We start from the raw sequence: 8,332 nt of genomic DNA on the forward strand, positions 1-8,332 counted from the left end.
TTACATAATGCAGTCTCATTACAAATATCAGTATTCAAGTAAGAGGCAGATACTAAAGTAGACCAAACTGAAGAAAAATGCTGATTAAATTCTTGCGCAATAGATAAGGAGTCATGAAGTATTGTATTATCAGCTCTAATTTGATTAACTGAATGTTTATTTGATGTATTAATAATGTTTTTAATTTTATTCCAGAATTGTTTAGGATTTTTATAATGAAAAGAAAGACATTCTTTATAATAATTAGACTTTGCATTTCGATTTTTTGTCTTGCTCAAATTTCTCAAATGCCTATAGACTTCTATAGACTTCTGTAGAGAGACTGACAAACCCCCCCAAGCCAGATTCCCAGTGAAATGCTCTCAGACAACAAGAGCAGTGAGTTTGCTTCTTTCTTCTCTGAGAAAATCAATAATATCAGAAAGGTGATCAGCACATCCTTGAGTTGTGCTGGGGTCAGACAGATCAGACCACCTGAGAAAGTAGTTACTATGTCTGATTTCAAAGAAATTCATGGCAACATTTTGGAAGAAACCGTACAGCACCTTAAAACATCAACATGCGCCCTTGACACACTTCCCACATCTTTTTTCAAAAGTGTGTTAAACAGTTTAGAAGCAGATCTTCTAGAAGTGGTAAATGCCTCACTTCTCTCTGGGAGTTTTCCAAACTCCCTGAAAAGTGCAGTTGTCAAGCCCCTCCTGAAAAAGAGCAATCTGGATAAGACCATATTAAGCAACTATAGACCGATCTCAAATCTTCCTTTCATAGGCAAGATCATTGAAAAAGTTGTCTTCAATCAGCTGAACAAATTCTTAAGCTTGAATGGATACTTTGACAATTTTCAATCTGGTTTCCGACCCCACCACAACACAGAGACAGCGCTCATAAAGATAATAAATGATATTCGCTTAAATACTGATTCAGGAAAATTATCAGTGCTGGCACTACTCGACCTCAGTGCTGCATTTGACACTGTCGATCACAACATACTTCTTGATAGGCTGGAAAACTGGGTGGGGCTTTCTGGGATAGTCCTAAAATGGTTCAGGTCATACTTAGATGGGAGAGGTTATTATGTGAGTATAGGAGACCATAAGTCTGAGTTGACATCCATGACATGCGGAGTCCCTCAAGGCTCAATTCTTGCGCCACTCCTCTTCAACCTGTATATGCTCCCAATGAGCCAAATAATGAGAAAGAACCAAATTGCTTACCACAGCTATGTAGACGACACACAGATCTACTTAGCCCTTTTGCCTAAAGATTACAGCCCCATTGACTCCCTGTGCCAATGCATTGACGAAGTCAACAGTTGGATGTGTCAAAACTTTCTTCAATTAAACAAAGACAAAACTGAAGTCATTGCGTTTGGAAACAAAGATGAAGTTCTCAAGGTGAACGCATACCTTCACTCTAGATAGGCCCGGCGGGTGCACTTCTGCCGCTCTAGGCGAAAAACAATTGTGCCGCCCCATAGGGCTGGTTTGAATACCATTTTTTTGAGCTTCGAAGCTTCGGTAGTAATGAACATCGAATATTCGAGGGAGAGAGGGTGCTGAAGATATTCTTCTCTCTAATAAAGTCAGTATTCTCTATGTGTCTGTCTGTCTGTTTGCATTTTGATTATTTCGAGAACCGTTCATCCAATCGACTTCACAAGGGAGTGCAGTGTCGCATTTGGTGCAATATAGATCGACACGCGAGACGCGACACATTCAGAATTTATAAACTTTTAGTAAACTACAGAACAGCGCGAGCGGGAAGCGGCGCGCCTCACGCGGACAGGGCTTATATTCTCCCTGCACTAGTGATAATGCACACACACAGGTCTGTTAACTTAAGCAATACTTTTAAGGTAGTTTAATATTTTTCTGACTAACAAATTACTGACACAGTAAGGTAGATTTAAATAAAGAAAAAAAATTAAATAAAGAAAAACCAAAATTTAAATGAAGAAAAACGAAATTTAAACAAAGAAAAAACGAAATTTAAATAAAGAAAAACAAAATTTAAATAAAGAAAAAAAATGTAATAAAGAAAAAAACAAAATTTAAATAAAGAAAAACGAAATTTAAACAAAGAAAAAACGAAATTTAAATAAAGAAAAACGAAATTTAAATAAAGAAAAAACTAAATTTAAATAAAGAAAAATGAAATTAAGTTAAATTAAAAACGAGATTAATTTAGATTGATAATAACGGGTAAAAAGGCTACATGTTGTTTCTATTATTCTATTAGAATAGCCTATGCCATACATATAACGCAAAACCAGCAACAACACACAAAGACCAATAAGCCAGGACATATAACGCAAGTAGTGCGCAACGCGAGTGTGCCCAAAATGTCAGCAATATTAAAGTTTATGCAGGAGGCAATGCCTGTTGGCATTTTTCTTTAAGCAGTCATGACAGCACTTTTCCAAATAATCACATTTCATCTCCTCAAATTACCGTTGCAAATCTCTTTACACCACTTTCTTATGTGCGTAAAACACACACAAATGAAATGTCCGCAAGCACATTATATCATCAGCAGCAGGTCCGCATCTTAAACAACGACTAAAGACCAAATAATAACTTACCTTTCAGGTAAAGTAATTATTTGTTCCCTGTAAATTATTTTTGACTGCATTATAATGATTTCTTAATTCAGAATATGATCAACATTGCGTAGGTGGATGTGATCGGGGAATTTGGCTGTTAAAACTAAAAGTATAACATTTAAAGCCACTTAAATTAACGAAATGACTCAAATAAAGATTCGTTCATTTTGATGAACGAGATCGAACAAAAGAGTCAGTAAAATGCTCCGAACTTCCCATCATTTTCGTGACTCATGACGAGTCATGACTCGTGAGAGCAGGGGGCGGGGCGGGGCGGCGGCAGCTCAGCAAATCATATAGCCTTTTGTGAATTTTTCATTCCCGGTTGGCACACATTTTGCCGCCCTTACAAAAGTGCCGCTCTAGGCAATTGCCTAGTTCGCCTATATGGACGCGCCGGCCCTGACTCTAGCGGTCAAACAACTAAAAATCAAGTCAGGAATCTTGGTGTGACACTAGAGTCAGACCTTAGTTTCAGTAGTCATGTCAAAGCAATAACTAAATCAGCATACTATCATCTGAAAAATATTGCAAGAATTAGATGCTTTGTTTCCACACAAGACTTAGAGAAACTTGTGCATGCTTTCATCACCAGCAGGGTGGATTATTGTAATGGACTCCTCACTGGCCTTCCCAAAAAGACCATAAGACAGTTGCAGCTCATACAGAACGCTGCCGCCAGGATTCTGAGCAGAACCAGAAAATATGAACATATCACACCAGTCCTCAGGTCTTTACACTGGCTCCCAGTTAGATTTAGGATTGATTTTAAAGTATTATTACTGGTATATAAATCATTCAATGGCCTAGGACCTCAATACATTGCAGATATGCTCACTGAATATAAACCCAACAGAGCACTCAGATCATTAGGATCATATCAGCTAGAAATACCAAGGGTTCACTCTAAGCATGGCGAGTCCGCTTTTAGCTATTATGCCAGCCGCAGCTGGAACCAGCTTCCAGAGGAGATCAGACGTGCTCCTACAGTAGTCACATTCAAATTCAGACTCAAAACACATCTTTTTATGACTCATACTGAATGAGGACTGTGCCGCTGTTCGTCCGACTGTTTGTACTGTACTGTATTTTATTTTTCTAAACTGTTTTAATTATTCTTATTTCTTTTTATTATTTTAATTTCTTCTATGTAAAGCACTTTGAATTGCCATTGTGTATGAAATGTGCTATATAAATAAACTTGCCTTGCCTTGCCTTGCCTTGCCTTGCATGTCACAACTCGCCCGCCATCTCCTCCTCCTCTGGAGTCAGAAGCATCTGAGGTCGCTTCGTGCCGTTTACATTCCGGGCCTGCTCAACCGTGCAGCCGACAAGCTCTCACGGCAGCAGGTGCTACCGGGAGAATGGCAACTCCATCCCCAGGTGGTCCAGCTGATTTTCAGGCGCTTCGGGACCACACAGGTAGATCTGTTGCCGCCCCGGACACGTCTCACTGCCAGTTGTTCTATACCATGACCGAGTGGACCCTCGGCACGGATGCTCTGGCACACAGCTGGCCCCGGGGCCTACGCAAGTATGCGTTTTCCCCCAGTGAGCCTTCTTGCACAGACCTTGTGCAAAGTCAGGGAGGACGAGGAGCAGGTCTTGCTAGTTGCGCCGTATTGGCCCAACCGGACCTGGTTCCCGGAACTAGTGCTCCTCGCGACAGCCCCTCCCTGGCCCATTCCTCTGAGAGAAGATCTGCTCTCTCAGAGACGGGGCACCCTATGGCACCCACGTCCAGACCTCTGGAAACTCCATGTCTGGTCCCTGGATGGGACGTAGAGGTCCTATGTGACCTACCCCCTCGCGGTAGTTGACACCATCACTTCCGCTAGAGCCCCCTCTACGAGGCGCCTCTATGCGTTGAAGTGGAACCTGTTCGTTGACTGGTGTTCTTCTCACGAGGAGAACCCCCGATCTTGCTCGATCAGAGCCATGCTTTCCTTCCTGCAAGCAGGGCTGGAGCAAAGGCTGTCTCCCTCCACCCTTAAAGTGTATGTTGCCGCGATTGCAGCACATCACAATGCAGTTGAAAGTAAGTCATTGGGGAAGCACGACCTGATCGTCAGGTTCCTGAGAGGGGTGAGGAGACTAAATCCGCCTCACCCACTCTCTATACCCTCTTGGGATTTGTCTCTGGTCCTTTTGGCACTTCAGAGACCACCCTTTGAGCCCTTGCAATCAGCGGAGTTAAAAATCCTGTCCTGTAAGACAGTTCTCCTGGTTGCATTGGCCTCCATCAAGAGGGTAGGGGACCTGCATGCATTTTCGGTCGACGAATTGTGCCTAGAATTCGGCCCAGATAACTCTCACGTGATCCTGAGACCCCGGCCCAGATACGTGCCCAAGGTTCCTACCACTCCTTCCGGGACCAGGTAGTGAACCTGCAAGCGCTGCCTTCGACGGAGGCAGACCCAGCCCTGGCTTTTCTCTGTCCCATCTGCGCTCTGCGCCTGTGTGTGGACAGAACGCGAAGCCTCAGGACCTCAGATCAGCTCTTCGTCTGTTATGGAGGCCAGCAGAAGGGAAAGGCTGTCTCCAAGCAGAGGATGGCCCATTGGAAAATGGATGCTATTGCCTTGGCTTACGAAGCCCAAGGCGTGCCCTGCCCGCCCGGATTGTGAGCCCACTCCACTAGGGGTGTCGCTTCTTTCTGGGCGTTGGCACACGGCGCCTCGCTGAAAGATATCTGTAGAGCTGCGGGCTGGGCGACACCTAACACGTTCGCTAGGTTTAGCGGATAGCCTACGTGTTGAGTCGGTTTCTTTCTGTGTGCTCGCTTCAATCAGCCGGTAACACTGAAGTTCCCGCTCTTGTGTCAGCTTGCTGCGCCACTCCCCTCCACATGGAGCGGATACGTGCGCTTTTTGGCTCCAGTTGAGTTCCCCACTTGGCGAAACCTGTAGAGTTCCTCCGCACCCCTTCGGCAGTCAGACGTTGCGGAGCATCCGACGCCAGGCCTAGTGCTCGTATGCTTGTGTAACTTGTGCTAGGCTGGGTTTCATATGTGGTGATCCCTGCGGCGATCCCATATGCTTATTCTTCCACGACCAGCCGTGTCTTTCCCTTGGCAGAGTTCGCTCTGCCGTCACTGTCTGGTGTAGCCTCCCCCTTCTCAGGCTGGAGCCACCCCAGTGACATTCCATATGTTGCACTGCTCCTAACTGTCCAGTCCATATGTGTATTCTCCACATGGTACCTCCCTTCGGGCAGGATGTGGCTTCCGCAGCATCCTTCTCCCCTGGAAAGGCACGCTTTCCCAGTGTTATCCAAGAGTTCCACTGTGTGGGGTATAACGGAACAGCAGTTGAACTCCCTCTACGCAGGTCTTCCGCCACAGCCGGTGGGGGTCTGAGAGTCTTGCGTAGGGCGCTGGATGTGGCAGCAACCGTGGCGTTTTCCATGGGATCCCAATTACGTCGTCACGTCGACGTTACGTTGAACGTGAGCGACTGAAAGGGAACGTCTCAGTTACTAATGTAACCCTCGTTCCCTGAAGGAGGGAACGGGAGATGTAACGTCCCGTCGCCACAGTTGCTGACCATCGCTGTTTGGCCGAACACGTCTCGGCTCCTCAGCGTAAAACAATATGCGACGCACCTTCTGCTCATTATATGCTCATGCTGCAAGCAGAGCAGCTGATGCAATTATCGCATGCCAATATGCATTGGCTCGTTTTAATACTCTCGAAGTAGATTGGTCTCTCAAGGTGATCCCAATTACGTCGTCATGTCGGCGTTACGTCTCAAGTTCCCTCCCTCAGGGAACGAGGGTTACATTAGTAACCGAGACGTTACACTTTTAAGAAATATGCTAAACACAAGCATACTTTTAACATATTTCTAAAAAGTGCACTAGAAGTACATTGGCAATAAATACATGCTTAATTACACTGTTAAGAAATATGCTAAAAACAAGCATACTTTTAATATATTTCTAAAAAGTACACTACAAGTACTTTGTTAATATATGCTTAGTTACACTTTTAAGAAATATGCTAAACACAGGCATACTTTCAGTGAAGTTTTAGTGTATTTACAGAAAACACACTTATGTTGCTCTTACTTAGAGTACATTTTATGTGTACTTTGTTTAAGAACATAGCAAAATTATTAAGCTTTTAGTGGGTTTAAAATATATAGGGTACTTTATAAATACTTAGGCCTACTGCAATATATTTTAAATATTTATGTATTTATCATTTCATTTCATTATGCTTTATCATTTATCATGATCATTTAAAAAAAAAAAAAAAAAATTACATTTACAATGTACCAGCTTGTAATGTATTATAAACATTTGTCAACTATTATCAAGCAAACACACAAAGATTCCAAGTCTTTAATTTACCACATGCAATACAAACACAGGTTAGCTTCAGTGTAACACAGACTAGCTTCAGTGTAACACAGACAAGACCAGACAAATTGAACTGAAAACACAGGAACTTCAATACACAGGCAAACGAGGTGATTAATGGAAGACACAACTGAACATGATGGCAAATAATATTAGTAACCATGACAACAAAGGAGTAGGGAAAACTGAACAAAGGAAAACAGGAATTGATGAATGCAAACTAAAAGTCTATGAAAACGAAACTAAAGACATACATAACAGAATAATTGATATATATATATTGCATACAGACAGATGGTCTCACACTCAACCCTGCAAGACCATGCTGGTAAACCAGCTTCACCAGCTCCGGTTTGTTTGAGAGCAGCATGACTATGTCCACCAGTCAGACCAGCACTGTACCAGCATAAACCAGCCTGAACCAGCATGTATTATTATTATTATTATAAACAGGAAAATAACAATTCACTGATGCAAACAGAATTCAATTATACTGTAAAGCAGCTCTAAAAAGACAGTAGTAAGCAGTCATTACTCAGCTGAAATCAGTTCAGTGTTGATTCAGTTCGATTCAATAACTGTGTTAAAGTTGATCAATTAAGGAATGAGTTCAATTCATTTATAAAGCAGCTCTGGAGAAAACCGTGATGTTATCATCCATCTAAGTTCAGTTCTCATCCAATAGTGTCAGTGCATAATATTACAGATTATTAAAGCAACACCAAGTAACTTTTGCTCTCGGGGTCCCCTACAGTTGGGAAACAGTATTGTCTTCTATTACTGTTGTAAAATCTGTCATGTCATGCACCTTAAATAAAAATTTTAATAAGTAGACATCTGTGCTGCACCGGCGATTCCCTTTTTTCAGAAACGCTTAATGTCAGATAACGTCCATAATAATTTGACTTTTGGTTAGATTTTTTTACCGTTTTCAGTGGTTATGAGGAGCAATATGAGAGAGAAATTTGGTGATCGTTGTTTAGGTGCATTAAACCACGTCACGTCATATTGTTAACATGGTACTTATGAAGCAGAATAGTGGGTCATATGTCTAATGCTTTTTGAAAACGTACGGCTTTCTTCTTCATAAAACGAGTCGGACATCATCACATTTTTTAACCCGTTTAATCCCACCGGTCACAAAAGTGACCGTAATTTTTTTTTTCATTTCTAAGGCTATAAAAAATTTACTAAATGATCTATCAATGCATTTCCAGCAGATATTGAAATAATAAAGGGTCTCAATGAAATATGTGCAATGTCGCATGTTTACTGTAAATTGTCACATGACCAGAGCTGTTTACTTCCTGTTTGCGCCAAGAGAAGAGGATGGCAGCAAGAAAGCTCCCAAAGAATATGTTAGTA

Source organism: Squalius cephalus (genome assembly GCF_949319135.1).
Source record: "Squalius cephalus genome assembly, chromosome: 2".
NCBI classification, from domain to species: Eukaryota; Metazoa; Chordata; class Actinopteri; order Cypriniformes; family Leuciscidae; genus Squalius; species Squalius cephalus.